Source organism: Diabrotica undecimpunctata, chromosome 4, assembly GCF_040954645.1.
Source record: "Diabrotica undecimpunctata isolate CICGRU chromosome 4, icDiaUnde3, whole genome shotgun sequence".
Classification (NCBI taxonomy): Eukaryota; Metazoa; Arthropoda; class Insecta; order Coleoptera; family Chrysomelidae; genus Diabrotica; species Diabrotica undecimpunctata.
In genome coordinates, this window is record NC_092806.1 from 657408 (window position 1) to 681673 (window position 24266).

Sequence of the window (24266 nt, forward strand, 5' to 3'; positions counted from 1 at the left end):
AATACATATCATCACAATTTACCAATCCTCTTCCTCAGTAAAGAAATAAGAAATATCTCCAATCCATTTGAGGATTAGTTTGGAGGCAAACAATACAAGTGAGGCAGAACTCAAACTAGATGGGCTGATGACATCAAGCGAATGGCCGGTCACGAATGGATGCAAAAAACAACAAACAGAAATGAATGTACACACATAACGGAGTCTCACATCCGACGATGGATGAAATAGTTGTTGATGATGATGATGATGATGGAGGCGATAAGAGATACAATATACATCTGTGAATGTAAAAGATGGGAATTATGATTTTACAAACGAACTAAAAAGGTCCCATATACCATCGATCATATTGTACAGGCGGTATACAAGTTTGATGGGCTGCACAACTATTTGTAGACATTCAAACTTGCATGTAATAAATTGTATACAAAATACAGGGACTAAAACGGTTTCATATACCAAATAGCACATCGCGGAACTGGATTTCGTAAGGAATTAGAAACTCAAGATTTCGTGCACTTTTACTATAAACGACATCGAAAACAAAGTAAGTAAAATGTATTATATAAATAGCGAAGTTCCATCAAAATTGCTTAATGATTAAAATCATACACATATTTGCTGTACAGCGAAAATTTGTGCTACTTGGCATTTTTGCAGGGCAGATCCTTTCGGAAAGGTCCCGGCGCCAATGGTCAACCAATATTATGATCCCACAATATTATTCTATTAAAATAACAACAATTTATTTGCGTTTAATGAAGACGTTTGTAATTTTGTTTAAGAGTTTCCATAAATATTTTAAATAATTTTATATGCATAATTTTCTCTGCCATGTTCCAATATAAACTATTTTTAACACGATATCGACTCCTTAATTTCCTGATGAGATTAGTATTGTTTCTATAAAATCACTCGTAACAATATTTATCTATTAATCCGAGAAATCCGCTTCATTTATCCTCGGTTACAAATAACTTTGCTGGAGGGTTTTCACCCTCCACCCCTCCATCGAATCAGCTTATGCCAGGAACCCCTTTTCTTTCCTGATATCACGTCACTCAAGTATGTGAAGTATTTGCAGAGAGACGTTTCGTGGATTTCCCCGCTCTGCCGCCCTTTCACTTTTGTGTCAGTGTCACCGCTTTGCCGACGACACGGGATTAAAAGCCGCCGCTGTTTGTCAACCATCTTAGGTTGGGTTTATTGGATATAAGACGATAAGGATCAATCAGATGTTTAAAATATTTGCTTCTGGTTTTTCGTGGTACCTGTTGGGGGAGTGTAGCTCTTAAAATTATTCGCTGTAAATATGAAAAATCTAATGTCAACGTAAACATATAAATGTATTTTCTGACATATCTCTGTGTATGAGCTCATAATGCCATGTCACAATAAAGCTTAGATACTGTTTAAAATGGATGGGTACTAAAAGATGAATGTTTCGACAGTAACGAAGATAGATCAGATTATAATGTAAATAATCCAGACTTTCGTTAAATGTATTATAAAATAAGTATATGCACAATCTTCTTCTCTGTAATTACGTGAGTCATTAAAAGAGTCTAGAGAAATCATTATTGGTTCTATAGTATCTTCTGCGAGAGGTTATCTATAACCTATAATTTCTTTTCTTCTTTAATTACGAGATTACGGTGTCTAACCACATATATTTTCATTTGTGTCCTCACCAACTCAACACCATACGTACACTCAAAATATACGTATTACCAAAAATAGCCAGTACCTATTTGCTAAAATTCTAAGATAAAAATGGCCCGTTCACATAGCTAGAATGAAATACTTAAGAATTACCAAAGAATAAATAAACATTGATGCTAATTCTAACAAAAAAAAGGACGTACCCAAAAAAAAACAAGGATAGAGTCAATGGATAGAAGATTAATACCTCTGGATCAATTTGTTAATAGTTTTCTAGTTGTTTTTTATCGACTAAAGGGTGAAACAGATTCGTTAGTTTTTTATTCTTAACTTTTTATTTATTTATATCCCTAAGTTTACGTACCCATCTGCGGAGTGACCCACAATCGTATGTTCCGCAAACTGTGTCTGTCACATAAAGCCCGTTCATGCAAATCAAACCCTACCGAGCCAATAATGTACACCCCAAGAAGAACCGCAACCCACCGTACAATTACAATGCCATACATCCCCGGCACGCGTCACATGACAATCATCTTACTATTTTGCCCCGCTTACTTTCCTTCTTGACAAAGGCGGATCCCTAGGACGACTCAGGGGGCAGGTAGAAAATGAAAAAAAAGGGGATTGATTGTGTCACAGCATCGAGTTAGAATCTATGGAGAAGCTATGAGCATATTAACGTATGTACTAAAAACGGCGTAGGTAGGCGTGGCTAACTGTGAAACCAATATGGCGGTGGGATCATGGCCGGACTCAATAATATTAAAACTACTATAAAAATATGACTAGTTATTCAGAAGATTTAATCATAATCTAAAAAAGTGCAATACATTTTTAATAAACTATGATTTATTTATCCCTCGGTAAACACTAAAAACACGATATATTATACATAAAGATAAATTAATACAGTCAAATACTATTAATTTATTCTCTGAAGTACGGGCCATTACTTTGTTTACATATTTGTATTCTAACCTGTAGAACGTTATTCCTGAAGATTTTTTATTAACATTGCTTCTGCCGCTGCAACTACGTTGAGAACAAGAAACCATTATTATGCACTATCACAATATACTATTACAGTTTCTATAAAAGTATTATAAAACTAAAAATATTCGAAAAACAACCAACGTAAATAAACATATACAATCTGTCAAAAGTGGCAACACAATATGGCCGAAGTGAGGTCGTTTTTAGTCACGTGATGCCCTCTCTATAGATTCTAACTCGATGTGTCACAGCCTATAAATTAAAATGAAATATGGTGGATTTTAATAGAGGTGGTGTCAAAACCATTTATATTCTCAAATGGAATTGTTTTTTGCTTTGCTAACGTTAATAATGCATTAATAGTGGTTAGGCATTCAGATGAAAACCGGTGCAGAATTTATAAAAATGACTGGGATGTTGCGGAAAATAATTCGAAACATAAAAATGAAATACTAATTCACGAAAAGGATGTTACAAAGCAATGGAAAAAGTATTTTGTCAGCTTATTAAATTAAGAATTTAACAGAAAATCATTAGAGTTATCGGAGAAAATAACAGCAATGGTCGCCCAAATAATACACAAGGAAGTTGTTCAAGCACTTAAAAAAGACAGTTGGGCCAGGTTACGTCCCCAGAGAATTTGGATACGGCTAGAAGAGACACATTCCACAGGAATGAAATATATCAATACCTATCTGTTCACAAAAACAAATATATTCAAAAATACCTAACTATATAGGCACAAAACTGTTAAATGGATATATGTACAGACATTTATAGAGAATATAAATATGATAAGAGTCCTCGAGAGGTTCTGTGTGAGCACCCAATAAAAAAGTCCCCGTGAATATGTATAGTTTAAGGGAGTTATCTCTAAGAGAGACATTTAGAGCAAAGATTACTTTAAATAGAGTATGTAGAATATTCTTCTGAATTATAAAGTTATGATAGAGTTAGATAAGACGATCACTTTGGATGTTGAAGTCATTATGAAAAATACTAGTTTTAAATATTAAGAATCAGCAATACGAAATAATAGATGGAGATGCATGCAGTAAAGTGGGGTGAAAGAAGTTATAATCGATAAAGACGATTAATTGTTAAGTTACTGAAGTTTACTAAAACTAGACGGAAGGAAGAGCAAAGAAGATTTGGGGAAAGACGTTTAAGAATAACACGTTTGCGAAGGAAATTGATATTGGTACGTCCCAAAATAAAAACTTATTGGGGAATGTAATTAAGAAAAATGACTTCCACATAAGAAATACGCTGAAATCTGCAGAGAAATGGGGATGAACTTATGGAGTATAGTTCAGCCAAACATTTTTTGATAAAATGTAATATTTCCCTTCGGTTCCATACGTTTGGGACCATTCAATGAAAGAGGGAGATATTCGACTCTAATATCTTAAAAAAATGAATAAGATGACTCCACGTTGTGTGTTCAATCTTTTCTTGTGTCCCGAAACTATTAAAATAAATATTAGATATACATACAAAATACAAAAAGGACAGGAATATACCACTGCGTATCAAAGAAAGTGCAAATATCGAATCATTTTATAAAGAAAGTCTCACTAATGTTTGTACCAGAACGTAGTAAAGTACATGATATGAACCAATGACACAAAAAAACTTCTGAATCGTTAATTTTTTTGGGTCTATGGTCATTTAATGAATGTGCTGGTAAATTTATTTAAACCATGTTACTATAAGTTGAAATTTTCATCAGTTAAAAAATTTTTGTTTTAAACTATTCGCCACAAAAATTCATTTTTACACATTAGTAAACCTATTACTGGCGTATTTTTGCTAGTCGTCTTCTTTACCGTATTATATCGCAGAAATGCATTTTTCTTGCATGTAACGAAAAATTTTAGAATAAGAAAATTGTATTTTTCCAGTCCGGAGAACATCTATGAACGAATCCCATATAAACGCATTCCCAATTTCCTCTCCTCGTTTTTGTGAGGCCGACTACGATGTGCGGTGATCAAAAAATTTTCTGTCAACATCGCAAAAGAAAAGGAAAGCCGTGCTTTGTTAAAGGGAGTGCAATAACACGCTTCAAAAGGTTAAATAACGGAATCTGATTCAGTACAATTTGAAGTCTTGCGAGGGGAAAATTGGCTTTTTTATCAGCCACGTCGATCGCTATTTCTCGATTCTTTCAGAAGACTTTCAGTTGTTTTCACTTTGACATCAGGACATCGCATATCCTCATTACCGGTGACGCGACAAGGAGTTACAGTAGTAGGCTGTGAGACAGATGTTCCTTTTCCGAAACAAAGCTCAATGCCTATTGCGGATACAGAGCGGGACTAAATTATTTTGGGATAAATAGCTCACTTGAAAGATCGACTAACTACTGTAATTAGCTTAGCAGCTATTACTAAGACAGATGTTGCAGATTGTTTAAACAATTTTTGTTTAAACAATGTTTAAAAAATTGCACTCCGTTTAAAAATTAATAATAGCACAATATGATTTTTAATGGCACAACTGGTAGTCCCCAATTTAGTGTCAGAAACCACTGACTGCTGCAATTAAGGTAGTAAACCAATAATGTGGGTATCTACATAATCTCTTCAGACATAAAATGCTATCATAAAGAAGCACCTAAGTTTCTTAGCGTTTCTATGTTTCTTCTGTTGAGAACACGACCAACGATGCACTTGGCAAATTCATATCTCCAACGTGAAGTTGTGAATTATATATGTTGATTATATTATTAGAATAATATGTAAATGTTTAATAAATAAAACCTATTGTAGTTTAACAAGTTACGTGTTATCTTGAATCCACATAATCCTAAATTCCTGAAACAAACATACATTACATGGTGGTAGCGAAAAAGTGACAGGGTTAGGTTAAAAGAGTAAAATTTCTTTAATTTAAAATCTGTGAATGATCTTAAAAAACGTTTTGTGCTTGAAAATTAAATATCAAGATGACGGGTAATAGTAAGGGTTTAAAACTGTTTATGTTCAAAGGAAATAATGTTTCCTGCGAGTGGAATTTTGGAAGCAAAAGTTCCAGTTAAATTTGGCAGCCACACAAAAGTGAAAAACCAAGCATCATAAAAATTGCTATTTTTGTAAACAAATTGGGAGTTAAACGGCTAAAAATATTGTACAAAAAACAAGGAGGTGATCAGAAGTACAATAGTGTTTGCAGTCGCCTTTGAAAATTTTAATTTATGATATTTTAAGTTCTCAACTAGACCGATGCACTACAAAAAATATTATCCGCCAGTGATTGGCACTTGCGGACTTTATTTGGATGGTTGAGGCGGAATAAAAAATTAAGCAGTATACAGGTATTTTTCACCTTCTTTATTCGAGTTTAAAGAGTTGGACATTGCCGACTATAAAATTGGATTATTCTCTTATTATTTTTGAGCCCTTCCTTACAATTATTTTACATATTAAAGTATAAGTGGATATTGAGGTCTTAACACCAGCGATTTTTCGAGCACGACGGCGCAGCCAGAGTGCTCGAAATAGAGCAAGTGTTTTAAAGACTAGTTAACCACGAATACTTTACACTATTTTTTTTTATTAGTACACTTTAAAATCATGTCTTATTAATACAAAAAATTTAAATGAGAACTAATGGTTGAATGGTTGAATTTGTAATGTACATCAGTATTCCTTTCGTTATTACATAAATACGAAAAACAAAAATTAATTTTAAATCTGGCACATACTATTACTTGTTATTACTGGTTGTATGTTGCTTGAGTTATAATACCGCAAAAATCGGAAGACGATTATAAAAAAGAATACGACAAGTTCATTAAATGGATGAAAGCGCAAAAGGTAACAGATACAGATGAACGAGTTGGGCTTGCTTACCTTCAGAAAATGTCAGAACAGTACAAGCCGTCGCGTCGACTATGTGGGCTATCCATTAGAAATTGCAAAGTATGTTGAGGATAAACAAAGGAGTGGATTTAAAATCATTTGTAAACGTGCATGCATTCGTGAAGGAAATTAGCAAAAGAATGGCGTGGCCAAAAAGGCGTATGTATTCAAGGAAGACGATTTGCGGAAGTTTTTCACAGATGCTCCGAACATTAGGTATTTATTTTTGAAAGCGGTAGTCATTTGGCAATTGCGGAAGATGTGAATTATGCGATTTACGCTTACATGACATCAAGGAAGAAGAAAGCGTATTGCTTGTTACTATCAGACCATCTAAGACTGTGATAGCTCGACGTTTTACAGTTGCTGATAGCTATACAATTAATTATGTGCGTTTGGTGAAGAAGTTTTTATTATTGATATTAACACATTTGGATTGCAAATTGCACAGTATCTAAAATTGGACAATCCTGAGAAATACACGGGACATGCGTTTCGACATGCTGTGGCGACTGGTTTTGTTGAAAAGAGATTACCAATAAGAAAAATATTTAAAATATTATTGGGAGTGCGATTAATGGAAGTACAACCCCATTGGCTTCCGAGAATGTCAGTAGTATTAATTTGAACAACATTTAATCTGATTTAAAAAAACGAAAGTATAAATATATCAAACAATACGAACCGCACTTTCCACATTCATTTAAAAGATTATTATTGTCAAATATATTAATAAAGCCTTTGAAAAATTTGTAGGTTCTATTTTATTTATTATTTGACGTTACAAGGTATGTACTTCTGTCAGGTTAGAACAATATTTAAAACTGTTTAGGCGTACTTTAAATAAGCAAAATGGAATACCGATAAAAATTGCTTTATTATTCAACACCAACTTGTTGACAATACTTAATATAAATGACAACTATAAACTTCAAAACTCAAAATAAAACTGTTCTATACTGTCAAAAACATCTGTTTATATATTATTATATTTTCTGACATTTCAAACTTCACTAGATATTTGATGGATTTTCAACGTCATCTTGAATATTCTCGAACTACTTCTTTTTCATCAAAAGGCTTTTTCTATGTGGGATAAATCTTACGAAACTTTCTTAATAATACATTTTAATAGATTTTTGTTGCTTTTGACGTGACAACGTCTTAAATTAGGTTGTGGCTCGGAGTCACTCATGAAAAAGTGTAACACCCGCTCACGTCTGTTACGATGAGTCACCGAACGAGAGAGAGGCCCGCCGGACCGGCGAATGCCTTGCGTCTCTCTCCCACTCAAACATGATCGGTCCGCTGCGCGCGCAGCACTAGAGAATTAGGCGCGTTGAATCGGTGCGTGCTTGTGTCTCTGTCTTTCTCGAGCGTTCTTGGCGTTGGAAAACCGAGAAAGCGTCATAATACAAGTTCGCACGTGTGGTTAAAGTATCGTCAGCTGTGTCTGTAGTGAAAATGTGGAGTGCTTAGATTCGTCATTTACAACAACTACAACAATAAAGGTAAATAATTGTACACTAATATTTCATTATCGTAAACTATGATTGATTGATTAATTGTTAGATTGACACAAAAGTTGAGAAACTGAGTTTATAGGTTTATGTCATACTGTTGACAAATGTTGATAGTGTTAAGTAAATTATTAGTTTAAATCACTCTGCAATCAATCGTAATTCAGTCGATTGAGAAGAAACAGCGCGTTTCAACTGCAAACAACTATTGTGCAATTTAATAATATTCATATCAATAAAAATATTCTACCGAGAAAAAGACGTTGTCACGTAAAATCTTCGCCCGTAAAACCGACTTTACAGGCAACCGATTTTTTTCTATATTTATATTAGTCTATTCATTCAATCTTTCTTTTTGTATTATGGGCATCCTATTTCTGTTTTTTTTTTCTGTTTTTTGGATTAAAATATTTAAATGCACTGGCGTCTATTTTTTGCCAAAGGTTTGCTTTAAAACGAATCCTTTTGCAATTCAAGGTAGTTATAATTAAAATGTTAAAGTATTGAATGATTTTTTTGATACATTTGTTCCATAATGTTTATAAATAAAACTGTGTTTTAAATAAACAAAAATTTAAACTCTATGTATCAATATAAAAAAGTTATTTAATTTATGTATTAGCTTGTAAATACCGAAATTTTGAAACGAACCATAATTAACTTTAAACATTGTTCAAACTACGCTTTTTCAGAATTCTTTGTGAACAAAAAAACCTTTCTTCTTTTATTTAAACGTTGTAGAATCCTATAATTCTATTATTTCTTGTTTTATATCATTGCAAAAAATTTCTAAGTTTACAAGTTTCTAAGTATTTACTTACGCATACGGAGTTGTTGCTGTTCTTACCTGAAACAAAAATTATAAAATTAGGAAGTATCCTTAAATAAACATTGATTTTTACAATTGTGTTGGAACATATCAAACATTTATACATTGCGATATTTATTAGGTTACTGCAGCAATTGGACAAGCCATTCAAGAGATCAACGCATTATTCAATACTGAAATTATTGTAATAAACAAAATATTATAGAAAAGTTTTAAAGGAGGAAGAAAGTATCTACTATATTTTGAGGATTGTCGTAGTGGTAATATTATTTAAAAGTCATTTAGCGGGGTATTCTAGAGTTAGATTTTTTGGATTACAGAATTTTTCTGGATAACTTTGAATGTCATTTTCTATCGTTTAAATATATGCTGAATATGCAGTCATTATTTGGTGTTTTACTATTGTTTCACTATCAAAACAACACAATGAAAGTAAAAGTAGAAGAAGAACTAACCGACCCTATTAAAGCTGGCAACGGGATAAGACAGACTCCCTGAGTCATCTTTAGATTCGTTGGAATTTTTTTGTCACTAAATACACCGCTCGGTGTTAGAATCGTGGATATTTGAAAAATCGTATACAAGTACATAATAAAAGCAATATGGGTGTTGTACCATACGAGTAGAACTATGTAATGTTGTACCATACCATAACTAGAATGAAGTAAATCATACAGCCCAAAGATCTTTCAAATGTTCCAATCAAAAATGCTTAAAATGTTAGTATTAACACTTTGGTATTCACTAAGCTCTTGAACTCGTAGGAGTTTTATTCCAATGGATAATGCAGAACAAAAATATCGTATGTTCTCCCTACAATTAAAAAAAATGTGTAACACGAATAGTATTACATTTTTAATAATAAAAAAGTTGATGCATAAAATAGTCCGTCGAATCATCCTGAATATTTTTGTCGTGAACGATACGGACCGGAGTGCAGTTGGATCACGAAAATTTGCGAAAACCATATTCGTATACACGAAATCGTGATTCCGCGAGTACTCAAAAGGTTTCCGTAATTAAAGAGCAAAAAATATCATTCCCAGACGATGACTATTCATTATTTTGAAAGGATTAATCAGCTCCCAAATAAAACGGCGAAGGGGAATCCCATCCGGCGAAAGCATCTGCATTGACAAAAAGTTATAAAAGTTGGAGGGGTATAGGTGGATAGTCGGTGCAATTTATCAGGATGACTAGAGATGCTGGATTTTGTAATAATGTTCTCTGTCGATTCGAAAATTGTCATAATCAACGAATTGCACGGAATAGTTCCTTGAATTCAGGTGTTCCGGAAACGATTTTTTTAATTATCTAAGATCGTTTAGTAAATTTTAGTTACGTCTTCATTTTAATAACTTTTTATCGAAGAACATTTCATTGATTTTTAACATACACACATAATCCTCTATTCTTTTTAACCATAAATATATTCTATAGGTTTATCTCGCGAAAAGACCGTAGTTTTAGAAGAGAATTTGAAAATTATTTTATATAAAAAATATTTTGAAAAAAAAATTTTTGAACGATAAATAGTGCTCGTCAAGAATTTACTGAAGGTTTGTGAAGAGGATTTTTCTTTCAAACTGTGTGGATGACTACGACGAAGAAATTATTTCGTTCAAAGATTTTATCACAAAACATTTAAGCTACCCTACAACTCAAAACCTGCATAGTTAATTTTATTATCGGAATATCCAAATATAAAATGGTTTCAAGTGCTTCGACATTATGGTCTGCATTTGATGTGGTGAGCGGTAATAGCAGCGAGGTCCCATTCCATCAGAGCATCACTTTCAAGTTATTTTCATCATTTCGTCGTAATTCTCGTCACCGGCTGGTCTATTCAATACTGAAGAGCATTTATGTAGATAAATTAAATGCCAATGAACGTATTTAGAAGCATGTACAGGGTAAACCGTTCTAATATATTACATAGATAATGCAAACGTAAAAGATGCATAAAACGAGTAATATATATTAGTTGCCCATGAATTCTTCTTGGTTTGACGTTATTTGATACCATTGGGGCAAGTTGGCAATCCAGATGTTTTTCTTTTTATCTTCTCCTTCTTTTATTGTAAATATTACTTAGGGTTACAATGCTTCATCTATCTATGTCTCGTAGACTACCAGATATACTTCGATAACGTACAATTATTTGCTCTTCCAAATCTTTATCAATATGAACATCCCGAATCCCCTCACGAAGTTTGTACGAAAAACATGTGAAGTTGTTAAACATATCAGACAGAAGAATATGTGCTGTGTCGAAGATTAGCAATCTACAACGGCTTCTTAGTTGCTAATTTGTAAGCATATTAACATATTTCGAACACATTACAAGTTTTTTAATTATTTATCGAATGACACACAATAAGAACAAGCAATTAAAGTCAATATAAAATGTTTCATGGAGTATTACAAACGAACATCTAATGTATTAATAATATAATGTAAAACATTTTCGGTCGAACTCAAAAACTCATCAACTCCAGGGAATCGCCTTCGGGGGCATTCTTCAACAATGTGATGGACTGTCTGTCGTTGTGCACCACAGTCACTCAGGAGTAAGGGATTTCCCCAATCTATATAAGCTGTCAGCACAGCTACCGCTACTGCTTATTCTCATGCTGATTAGCGTTGTCCATGTATTGCGAGTCAGTTTAAAACCTGGTGATTTCTGATCGATATAGGCCATTTGGTGTGCTTCTTATGGTAAATCGGTCTCTTATGGTCTTCTCCAAGCGTCAGTGAGGTTGAAATGTTCCTGATGGAAGAAGTTGGCTCTTAGCAATCGAGGATATCTGGAGCGCAGTCAGTTTATTTCGATATCAAGCTGATCATGGGTTGATGGTTAACCTCGATTTTTCGATATTTTCTGAGAAGAGAATGACTTCTTCGCAATTTCGGCGGTAAAACATGACACAGAATGGGAAGCCAATAGTTCGGTGTGGGTCTAATTGTAACTGAGATCAAGAGACTACAAGAAGTGCTAATAATATAGAGAAACTTGGCATCCAAGGTAAACCAAAAGAACTAAGAAGGAGTGGTGCAATTAAAAAATTACTAAACACAAACATTGACATTCGTCAATACACTACGTATAATCCAAAATAGGTAATAGACAGAAAATAGGACAAAAAAAGCAGTACAAACCGTAGAACAATACCAACATTCATAATTACTACGCATCTGATAAGATGGACAGATAGAATTGAGAAGTTCGGGTTTATTTTTCTAATAACGTCTTCGTTGGTATTTCAATTGGTTTTTCAAGAAAAGTGGCCTTAAGATATGAAAGCAACATAACATAAGCACCTAACACGTGAACTAAAATAGAAATGTGCAATAAAATGTTAAAAAGCAAAAAATCAAAACATATTTTTGTTTTTTTTTTTCAAATTTCAAATTTTGGAGTTCACCTTTAGGTTTTGTATAACCCTAATATATTTTCCTTGTATACATATTGTATTTTAAATTATTGGTAAAACTGATGACACTTGTCATCCTATCAACAAGGATGTCTCCTCCACTTCTGGTAGACAGTAGAAAGGAGGGTTTAATTTTTTACTATTTAAATGCCTGTTTTCCTCAAAATATTTTACTTTCAAATGTCATTATGGTAATTAATCCTTCCTTTTGGGGTGAATCTTCAATATTATCTTACAAATATTAATTGCTCTTATTTGGTAAATGCTTTCATATTTATTCATGCTATTTATTCCGATTTTTCCAAAAAAAAATAATTTCTTAAGTGTATGCTTCAGTAATTTATATTTATTTTTATTGCACATAAAAATGTCCTTGCTGTTGGCATCTAATACTAAATTTTATATTTGTGTATTAGAATGCTTTCTGCATTTATTCAGAAGGTCAAGAACAAGCCTTTGTAATTCTTTTCTGTGATAAGCACCAACCAAAGCATCCCGTAAATTCAGCATTTTGTTGAAGATAAGTAACCACTAAAAGAACTAGCACTTACTTATTTAATAATTATATTTATGAAAAATTAAGATTTATCTGTATAAGTTTTATACAGCATTTGCAAGTCTTGGCTTTTCCAAGGTATTTCAATAAATATGACACATTAATTCTTTTTTATACAAGTTCCACCAGATCTTCGCATTATTTAATTTATACTAACACAAGAACGTTCCTACACCTGTTCTATAGAGCTAGTTTAAGTCATTAAACCAGTGAGTTGTACTATTATATCCGATGTAATATTATATCCATCAACAGCACTAATAATACCTCCTACTTTATAATCATTCTGAACTCAAAATTTAATAGGTTACAGTTTCATAGCCTGCACAAAAATCCATGAAGAGAGACAAATGCAATTTAATGGTAAGTGTAAATTTATTATAGTCAGGGAAACCCTTGTAAGGAGTTGAGAAAATCTGTGAGGAAAAATACATGTACTGTCAAAATTTCATGCCATTCAAAGCATTATTTACCCAGTTACAGGGCTTAAAGTGACGCTACTTGTATAATTCTTACCAACAATCGAATCGAAGCAATTTCGTGTGATGAATTTCTGTTATTTGATGAGAAAAAATACCTTCCAAATGAGCAAAAACTCAATAAGTGTTACTGGGACTCTATTTCATCAATTACAAAAATTCTACCGCGGTCATACCAAGACCAATGATGATGAGCGCCCTGAAAAATCACTGGGGCAGTTGTTCAAGAAAACATAAAAAAACGCTGAAAATTATTATGCAAAATCTGCAAGAGACAGCTCACACTCAATTCGGTATTAAATGGACAGTCATGTGAGTGGACAGCACCTACAGAAAGCAGGCCAAAGCGATCAAAGCCAAACCGCTGAAAAGATTATAGCCTCTCTATTTTGGGATTCGCAAGAAATTATTTTTATTGAGTATTTGAAACATGAAGAAACAATCAACAGCGACTATTAGAGCATTTAAAGATCGAAATCCTAAGAAATATTCCTTATTTGTTGAAGAAAAAATTGTTGACAACATTTCGAACAAAAATGGGGCAAAAATGCACGAATTGGGGAATTGCTTCTGCATCCATCGTCTAGTTCAGATCTTGCCCCTAGCTACTACCACTTTTTCCAATGTCATGGTAAAAAAATGTGTCATGGTAAGAGATACTGCTCCGATGGGGAAGTAATCGCAGAAACTGAAGCCTATTTTAAAGAACAATTTTTGCAAAAAAAATTAATAATATGTGCCCGAGACTTATTGTGTTTTGTTAGGTTTTAATGTATTTTAGAAATGATTGTTTTAGAAAGGGTTATATCTCAATGCTGGCGATCTCAATTTTCAGATAGTTTATTTAAATCACCCTAATGTAGATGAATATCTCAATATGTAAATCTTAAAGCTTGTTTATAGACTTGTACTGATTAAAATCTTTCAAAATAAAGATATTGCTCTTATTAATTAGGTCGTTTGACGGCTCTCTAATATGTACAGGTAAAATAACAGACATTATATTTAATAATCCCGTGCAAGTTTAAAAAACGGACTCACTCATATTGGTATTCATTCATATTGGTAAAAATCGTTGTCAGTAAAAGTGCAATTTGGCACTTTTCACCTTGTTTACAATACCCTAGCAAATAAAAAACTATTATGAAAAATATTCGTAAATCTCTTACTAATAATGCATGTCAATCTTTCCTGTTCAATCATCGAAAATGAAAAACAAATCAATCGTGGAATCCGCATATTGGCAATCCATATAACGTTCATTCAAAACCCTCAAAGCGATTCTCCTACCCTGTATCTCATCTCCCATTCCCGTAATCTATTTCTAATCGACTTAAACCGTGGACAACAATGCACTTTAATCCAATTTGACGGCCGTGGCAGCACCATCAGCAGAGGCCCGGCGGTTTCCTAAAGCGTAATAGAAATGGAAAACGCCAATGATTGGCTGATGTTTTTCTCTTTATCTATTACGGGGTACATCAAAAAATTACTTAGTAGTTTGCTGGTAAAAATGTAGGGCTGTATCACTTTCGGTGCGGACACGTTGGCAGTCACAGTGAGTTTCTTGCTTCATTTTTTCTCCTAGAATGTTACAGCTTGTAAAACCGTTTTATTTGTATAATCCTTGTACTTATTTCAACTGCAACACTGATATTCTTTTATATGGCCTTATCTTTGCGATGCTGCAAAGTATGATGAAAGAATTTTCTGTAACGTACTAAAAGTTACTAAAAAAATTTCTGACATCATATTTATGTATTCGCCAGAATCTTTTGATCAGGGATAACATCTGCACAAAGTCTTAAATTATTTATAAACGTCATTTTCTTTCCTGGAACGTTGACAAGCATTTTATTGGTCCAATGTACAAATAAACATTTTTGTGATGTAATGAACAATATCCCAATATTCTCTATAAAGACATATATGTTCTCTGAGTATCAAAATATACACAAACTGTTTTTAGTTATTTTGGGAATCTTATAATTGGTTTTATTTGTGTTCCCTTTGTTGGTATGTTCTCTTTCTATTTTTTTTTACCAGCAATGTGAATCTTCCCTATTTTTCCCTAATTGATTTTCCTTCCTCTTGGGAGAACACTTGCTTCTCCTTGTTCTAGTTAGTCATTCCTTGACTGTACACATTAGGTGTATCACCTTCTTCTCCTATCTCCCACAAATCGTCGTCTTAAGAATAAGGAAAACGTTTAGGCTCTAGGAAAAGCTTCTACCTTCATGTACCGCGCTAACTTATGCAATGGTACTTTAACTTTTAGTTCGAAGTATAATATTTACGGCTATAATAATTTTTGTAAGGTGTATAATATATTCAAAAATATATATGCTCTTTTTCTATCTGAATCTCTTTACTTCACCTGTGATAATAATTTTCTTTAAGCAATACTTTATGCCTTTAATATAAACAATTATAATACAAGAAAATAATAAAACTTTGTCAACTATATACACTTTCAGTTTAGTTCTCTTGTTTCAAAAGAAAAAATTAATTTCTGATTACTATTAAGATATCCAAAATCACAGTCCCAGGTCCAGATCGTATAATGTTACAAAAAATGGGTTACTGGCCAAAGGATTACTACTGCATATTTATAGCTGTATCTTGCAAACTGGTATACTTCCCTTCAAATGTAATGACTACTTTGTTGTATTAATTCTAAAACCGGAAAAAAATAAAGATCATCCGGATTCTTATCGACCAATTACATTGTTGTTATGCATTTTTAAAACATTCGAAAGAATTCTAGAATTGAGAATGAAAACTTGGATACGGCGTCAAAGTATACTACCAGCAACACAATTTGGCTATAAACAAGGCTGTGGTACAACGGATGCAGTCGTTCATATGACTCCAGATGTTTAAATTGGCTTTTCTAATTCCATGACAAGAGATGCATTGTTTATCGACATAAAAAGTGCTTATGACAATATTGATTTAAATATACTGTGTGAAAAACTTTCTTAAAGTTTCAAAATCCATGGCATATTTACTATCAAATTTATAAAAATACAGAAACGTATCAATTCGAATAGGTCATGATATCATAGGACCAATGATTACATCAAAAGGCATTCCACAACATTGATCTCCCAACATTGCTTGTTTACAATATGGTGATGATATTTTCATCTATTCATGTAGTAAAACGTACATCGAATGTATTACTAAACTAAAACATACAATGTACAACTTTGATCGCTGAACTTAGTTAAATGGCTCGTACCAAAAGTATTCCGTCGTATTTTTTTAGAAAACACACTATTAATGATTACACTGTATCCTTACAGACCAACGTCATACCAATTGTTTGGGAATTGAAATACCTTGGTGTAATACTTGACAGAAAACTGATTTTGACTAAACATATTACCTACACAATTATTCGCTGCGAAAAATGTATTAATTTATTTATAATTTTTTGTAAAAGAACGTGGAGTGCAGATCAAAATATTGCATTGAATTTTTATCGAGCATATATATAAGATATATTACAGATTCCAGTTGTTTGGTACAAGGGTCATCTAGCATAACTAATTTACGTAAACTTAAATAGATAGAATCCAATTTAAAGCTTTAAAAATTGTGTTGGTGTTGATAAACAGCACTCCAAATAAAGCCACACTAGCTCTTGCCTCTGAAAACCCGCCCTTATTACGCAGAGAATGTCTGGAAGCAAATATTTCCTAATCCAACATTATCGCTGCACCTATAAGGCCAAAATAATTAATCAATTACATTATTTTTGAAAAAGGAATCCCTACCACTTGCAAAAGCATTTGTAACTTTCAATGAACTTAAGTTAATAAATTCTCCTTATAATCCTATTTGGGAATCATTAGACATACCACACGTGACAAGTGTTCTATCTACAAACATTATTATTCTTAAATATCAAACTGAAATTTGTCATAATACTCTCAAGAAGATCTTAAGTAACTATTCAGATTACATTGCAACCAGATGGGTCAAACTAGTAACATGTAGAACTAGTGGAACTTTAAAGTCCCAATTAACAACAATATACATATTCATATTAAAATTTTTTAACAGTTACTAAAATTATCAGCCTCGTTATATGATGTCAATAGCTAAATTCAACTAAAGAACCCACATATATTGCTTGAAGAATTGCATATGTAACTCAGGATATTTAATTTCAATGGGATAGATGTTGGATTCAGTTCGTTGAAATTACAGGCACTAATTTGTTTAAATTACAACCAACGATAGCTGTGAACCAATTTTACAAGTTGTTGCACTAAGTAGAAATACAGTGGCGACTATCCTAAGATTAAAAGTAAATCATGGATGTTTTCCGAAGCATCCACATAAAATCGGAGTTCTCCAAAGAGACAGTTGTGAGTGTGGAACTAGCATAGCTGATCTAAATCACATATTCTTTAACTGCCCCTTAAATCTCAATACAAGGACGTGGCTGCTTCAAGAATTGCTTAAAACAGATTTAAAGACGCCACTAAACTTAAATGTACTATTAAGTGAAGATAATACAAAAATTTTTAAACTGATTGTTCTGCAAAAAATTAAATTAAAGGTGTGCATAACAAATTGATCCTTTGAATATATATTTCCTTTGTATGTGTACCTATGTGTTGCTCACGTATCTAACCATGGTTTATGTCTTGTTTGTTATAATGAAATCACCCTGATGAACCTCCGTATGTAAAAAGTATCTTCCCTGTACAATCCTGAATTAATGAATACTAATATTTGTATGTAATGACGTGGCTGAAGGTTTTAAAGCAAGACTAAAATACAAAAAAAAATCTTATTAGAGTAGAGTTGCCATTCTCTATGTCATGGAAATCTTTGGTAATTCTTTCAAACGAATTTATGTGCACACTTGAAGATTAGTTTGATAATGTTTGTCGCAGTCGACGAAACGTCAAGAAGAAATCCTCCAGTAAGTACAGATAGTCACTTTTCATTGATGTTTATATATTCACGAGAAACTTATATCGATCTCAAAAATATAAATATTCAATACAGTACAAACCCTTTAAAATACATAAACTATGAAAGAGCCCTGGTAAAAGTTGATTGTGCGTGGTTTCCAAACGTTTTCTCTTTTCGTTTGATGCAAAAGTCCCCCAAATGCAACGATAATGGTTAAAATCCCCCACACACCTAGAATTAATATGTCGCTTCATTGGTTAGCTATAATAACAGGAACACGTGACCGGATTGCAATAATAGCATATCGAAGATGTGAAAGATAGAATTGTATCGATAAATTCTAGAAAGAGATTGTCTAAGGGAAGCGCCGAAGGGGAGGCAGTTTATAGAAAAGTTTTGTAGTAAGTTTTTGTTACATTCATTCAGTTTTATATATTAAAGACAGTTTTAGTTTTAGAAAAAAGAACGAAAGACAGTTTTTGCATGTTCCTTGTTGTTGTTCTCTTTCTTCTTCAATTAAAAAGATGAGAACAATTTGTACAAGAAAACGGAACATTTAACAAAAAAAAAACACATCAAATATCAAAATGTTAACACAAGAAACTCTGTGACTCTGTATCATTAACTTATCAGCTAAAAGAGCTATTTGACCTAACAACTGAAAATCTTTAAATATTGCTGGCGTTTACGAAGAGTAGATCTCCAAAAAATGCAGCGAAAAGTATAATCTCTACATGTGATCATAGATAAAAATATTTTCTTTAACCCTTTTGCTAACCCCAGTGCTAATTTTTTGGGAACTTATTTTTGAAGCATTATACTGTTTATGTATAAACAAATTTTTGGTTTACTGTAAATATTTTTTCACCAAATCGAATTACAACTTTTTGAATTGTATAGTATACATCGCCCGATATGACTTATTTGACATTCATTTTCTTTTCAGACTAAAAAAAAGAAGAATTGATAAAATAATGTCTCTTTTGCCTCCAGTTGGTGCTGAAAGCGACCCAGAAAGTAGGAGTGATGACGAACAAGAGGCATTATCTCGTAATTTTTTGAAAGAGTTCACACAAGAAACAAATGATGTTGAAGAAAATATAACTTCTGAAGAAAATATAGAAGAAGCTGTAGAAATATTACCTGTTTCAGTCAGTAAACGAAGACTAGTAGCAGCTACTTCCTGAATAGTGCCACAATTTTCTCCAGTAGTCCAAAAACAAGCAAATTCTTCAATAAAACGGTAGGGGAAAAAAGCCTTCATTCAACTGGACGACTGATGATTTTGCATATGAGGTAACAAGAGAACAAAGTAATGATTTTACAAAACCAAAACCCTAAAATATAAAAACACTTTTGCAACATTTTAAAACTTTTTTGGTCCAAATTTTGTTGAATTAATCCTAGAATAAACTAACCTGTATTCGACACATATATATCACAAATGTGTAGACACAAGTATAGATGGGATGCACAATTTCTTAGCTATCGAAATTTTGATGGGGATTGTTGAAGCGCCGGCGTACACGGACTATTGGTCTCAAGAGACCCGATATGAACTTATTGCAAATGTAATGTCAGTAAAGAGGTATCAAGCAATATAACGCAGCCTCCATTTTGTCAACAATGAGGAGTTGAATAATGACATATACTTCAAAATAAGGCCTATTTTAGATCGTGAACGAAGAAAAAATTGAATCAGAGTCTATATTTTCAGTGGATAAAATGATAGTCCCATACAAGGGGGAAAAGGCAGGCTCGAGAAGACAATATGTGAAAAACATACCAAAAAATGGGGTTTCAAAATGTTTGTTCGTTACGGCGTATCGGGGATAGTGTAGTATTTCTTTCCCTATGGAGGAAACGATACCTTTAAAAACCATCGTTTTACAGATGAGGAAAATAACATGGGATTTGGAGCAAAATGTGTTTTAGCACTATGTTCAACAATCCAAAATAAACCTTTATGGGAGAGGCTATTTTGTCCAAAGAGTAGACAATGATAGTCGCATTGTCGTTGTAAAGTGGAACAGAACAATAAAAAACTTGAGTATAAAACAATATACAATGAGTATAAAAAATAACAAAAATACACACAAGAATTTTTATATTATTTACGGAATGAGGATAATAACACAAGATTTTATTATAGAAAATAATAAAAGAGATTGAAAATAATTTCTGTAGACTTCTGAATAGCAATCGCCACTCTACAGTGATTTTTACTGAAGGTTTAACTGTAAATAAATATAAAGTTATAATAAAAATACATATCTCTAAGGAAGGAGGTAGCATTCGATAAATTAAAGGATATCATTCTACCTGTCGTAACTCATCTGCACCCTCTATCTCTGTTTTACGAAACCGAGACGGTTATTTATGGGTAACAACCGCCAGTTATGGATATTGAAAACGTTATAATTCCATCGTAAATTATTGCGGAATTTGCATTTCAAGAAGGTACTCAAGGATAGTTATTATCGGCAGAAATGAAAATTACTTCGGATTTAGGTGGCATTAAAGTACAGCCCGGAGGGAGAATTATGATACACAGCTACTCAAGGGCGCGTTTAATTTTTTTTTTTGAGAGGTATATACGTAAAGTAATACATAGTGTACGATGATTTATTGTTTTTATTACAATGATCGTGTCAGAGACGGCGACATAACGGTGAAGGTCGGTCGAATTTCTTTTTAGTATTGAAAAAAAAAATTGATGAAAATATAATATAAAACAAAACAGATAAATAAATTCTTATTAAACTGTTGCCATTTTAATTAATTGGTACACCGGAAAAAATAAAACACTAGATTTGTTTGACTATTTTATTTCAAGAAAAGTTGCAATAAATTTTATGGATATAAAAGAAGCTGCTGGTTCCAATTCTGATAACTCTCTAATTTGTGTTGGTAATTCTTCGTATCATACTAAAGCAGGTTGGTCGTGTAGAAAACAAGATGTCGTTTAATGGCTTTCAAGATATCCGGTTCCCTTAATCTTGCTAGAAGATATCGACTGATGAATGTTAAATATATCCGTCAGAGACAGAGTTTAAAATCAAATAGTTATAAGAAAAACTGGTGTTACGGACCCAGTTAAAAGAATTACAACGCTAAAATCCAACTGGACAGGACATGTTGCGAGAGTTAGAGATGGAAAATGGACCAGGGAAATTTTAGAGTGGAGACCTAGACTCGATGCTTATCGTAATCGAGGGACGTCCTCCAACAAAGTGCTCAGACTTACACACAAGAATTATTTACGGGAGATCCATGTGGAGGCAAAACGGCTAATGATGATGATGATGATATAATAAACAAAATAATGATCAAGCTGAATTAAATGACAGATCACTCAAATATACCAAACAATCAAATTGTTTCTTAAAAGAAAGTTGTTAGATATATATATATATATATATATATATATATATATATATATATATATATATATATATATATATATATATATATAAGGCTCATTTGCATCGTAAACTAAAATATCAGAAACATATTTGGCAAGAACAATAACTTACAATTTAAAACAAAATATTAGGTTAACTAGAGTCTATAAATCTGCGATAGAATGTAATGACTAGTATCTAAGTTGCATTTTTGATATAAAGAGTAAGACTTCTTGTTGCATAAATTCCTCTGCCATTATTGCTAGACAGATCTTTCGCGAAATTCAGGAATATTCACCCTGAGAACGTATGATTAAATGTAAATTCGAAACTTTGTCACGGTCTTCTGGGAAAAGTCTGGCAATTCTCTAAAGCCGGTGGCCCTCGCTGCAACTATTTATATTACAGAATTACAGCAAATTTTCGGATCCACCGAAGGATTTATTTTATTTCGTTTGATTTCATTTGCACTTTACTTTTAAGAAGTATAGTTGGAAGCGAGTTAAAGAGTTATTTACATTGCAAATTATTTTAAAGTCAGATTGGGAGTTTCTGATTAGTTTTGCGTTTAAATTCTATTTGTGGCCGGTTCCCACGCTTTGATCTTTTAATATTTTACATCAGTATGTTTAGTGTATATCTTTTGTACGATATTTAGTAAATATTCGTTCCAGATGACAATAAAACCACACAACTTAGCGTTTTTCTTAACCAAATCTAAATCGTTAATTTAATTATTATTAACACAACTGTTGCGCCTCTCTTCTGTTGTTTTTATTAAACGATATTGCCCGATTTTCTTCTACATTGTTTATTTGCTTTAATTATCTTTGTAGAATATTATCCTCTAAAAGAACGATCTCCATTAATCATCTTACCTTCTTCCATTTGGCATTTATCTTTGTTTTTAAAATTTTTATTTAAGTTCATTATTAATACGAAATATATTACAGTGGAAAGGTTGTTTGCAGCAAAACCTCCGTTAACCAAAATAATTGAAGGATGGTCATTTCGGATAACAAGAATTTCTGTTAAAAATAACTATATTTTGTGTATTCTTTTTGTATCAAATGACATAGTATTCTTGGCCAGAGTTGGTATTTAAAAATACTATGAGGTGTTTTCGTAATGTTTTCTTTAATGTATAAATACAAAATAAAGCAATAAAATTAAGGAAAATGAACATGTTTTTTAGTCTTTTTAGTCTTATATTTTCTTTTGTGTTTTCCTTTGACAACGATGTTTTGCAGCTATATCTCTTCATAGTTTCATTTGAAGAACGTCATGAGGTGTCGCCTTATTAGATTATTGGACGAATTGTAAAAAACTCTGAAAAAGACAAAACAATGCAATAACAATAGAAATTAAGAATCTAGTCGCGCCTCTAGCCAATTACGCCTACTGTACATAATTCTTACCTCTAAGGTATTGAAAATCTCTGCTTGGAAAAAGTCATCTGCTGGGTCTTCATTTTCGTCGTTTGATACGCTCAGGTTGTCTGGACGAAGAACAATATCAATGATGTCCTGGTCGATGAATTTCCTTTCTGAGTCATTGGCTGCTAAACACTCACGTATCTCTTCTTGGTTAATTTCGTCACATCCTGGCAAATTTTCTATTAAAGGTTCAATTTCTTCAATCATTTCTTCAACATTTTTTTCTTCAGGATTGTCAATCAAAATGCCATCAAAAGTTTATTAAAGCATTTTTCCAATGTTGGAGATTTGATTTTGACCCACGACTTAGCACACCAATAAACAATATGTTTCATTGTTAAAGGTTTGAGTATTTCGGGAACTCTTTTAGATTCATTCGCCTCCTGTAATAAGAGATGCCTTAAGAATGGTCCTCTATAATGTCTCTTAAATGTCTCTATTATTCCCTGGTTTAATGGTTGAATTAGGCTCGCTATTTTATTAAGAATGAAAAAAAAAAGATTATTAATGTTGTGTTGATCACTAGCGTGCACATTTTGTGTGCGAACCTAAAAATTCTATAGATTAAGAAATGGATATACTTCTATATTTAGACTGTTTATTTTGACTATTACGGTACATTTGTTTAGAATTACGAATAATCTACTTATATATTAATTAATAGTCGATATACCACATACCAATTGGATTAGCTGATTGCCTCTATCACTAATTGCATCTCCCGCTACATTAAGATTAATTAAACTTAACAATCAAGTAGTCATGATATTATGTTGAAAACAAAATGATGTAATAAAACTAAAATTATAGGATTAAACAATGCAAAACTTCTTGAACAAGTACCTGTTTTCTCATTTTTCTCTTAAACTTTCCTTTATTACAGAATGCTATGGAACGCATTGCTAATAATTATATATTTAAATTGACGTTCGTTAACGAAGGTAACTAAATCAATAACATTATTATTTGACTTCCATATATTAAACTGAGCATAATAACCCAAATGTCCAGAAATAAGCACACATCGGGAAATTCTATTTCCATGGAAACTTCAGAAACGGTCTACGTCATGTACTATTTAATCCCCGAAGAACCTCTAATTGGCCTTCTCCGCACTGCTGACAATCTTAATTATTTCCCCCTTTG